Source organism: Gavialis gangeticus, unplaced genomic scaffold (assembly GCF_001723915.1).
Source record: "Gavialis gangeticus isolate Ggan-Ray unplaced genomic scaffold, GavGan_comp1, whole genome shotgun sequence".
NCBI classification, from domain to species: domain Eukaryota; kingdom Metazoa; phylum Chordata; order Crocodylia; family Gavialidae; genus Gavialis; species Gavialis gangeticus.
Window position 1 is genome coordinate 33296454 of NW_017729028.1, and position 1227 is coordinate 33297680.

A 1227-nucleotide genomic window follows, 5' to 3' on the forward strand; every position below is an offset into this window, starting at 1 on the left:
AAAATGTTGATTTATGGAAACCCAAACTTTTGACAGGAATAGGATGGGAGTCCATCAAAATGTTGGCAGGAGAAAAATTTGCTCATGATTAAGAGAGAAATTCTGCTCAAAAACCAGTGACCTAGACAGCCTCACTCTCACAGGAGTCTGGGGCAGACATTGTATAAACTGGTTTGACCCAAATCAGTTAAGTCTGATACTACATTCAACCAGGTTTATCTTAAACCAGTTCCAGCCATTTTGAAACTGGTTTACGTGCACTGAACTTCTGTTCTGTTACAGGTTTAAACCAGTTTCTGATCACTTAAACCAGTTTGCGTGTAACTTCTGTCAAATATATATATGTATATGCATGTATGTATGGGTATACACACACACACATATGTATGTGTGTGTGTGTGTGTGTGTGTGTGTGTATGTGCTATACAGCTGACCACAAAGCCTTTTTCTCAACCTATGAATATTTTCAAGACTTCTGAATTGTTTCTCAATGCACATGAGGATATATGCATATGCACATGTATACGCACATGCACATACATATTTGTGTGTATATATGTGTGTGTCTGTTTACATACATGGCTGTATATATGTATGTGTACACACACACACACACACACACACACATATACATAGACATATACATAGTCCCGCCACTAGATAGAGCCATAGAGCTACCATGTGTCAGCCTGGACTACAGATGCTCATACTAGCTCACTGCACATGTTCATTCACCCACAGCACAGTTGTTCTGACTCTTCGCTGACTTCGTGGGGTTCATGTTCACATGGGTAAAGGCTTTGGGATTAGGCCTACACCATACAGTGACAAAAAGTGGAAGCTTCCCTGGTTTTATTTCCTGCAGGACTGCAAGGCAGAGAAGAGAGATCTACGGATGAAGTTTCCATCTTGCAGGAAAGTTTCTGCAGGAAGAGTCCAACCTCTTCCTCCTTCAGATACAGGGTTAAATACTAGCATAGGAGGTCCCCCTCGGTGCCTACACAGGTGTGGACGCTCATCTGATCCTAAATTCGGCCCCTATCCTGCTGGGTTTGAGAATGGAGGCAGCAGAAGGTGAAAGCCGGTGAGGTCATGGGGCACCGCTTGAACCTAGCCGAGAGCATCCACTCTCCAACCTTTCCTCTCCCAGCTCCATCCCAACATATAACACATCCCTCTGATCAATTCAGTGTCCACAGGAGGGTCTATGGCATTTCAGGCTTTCCT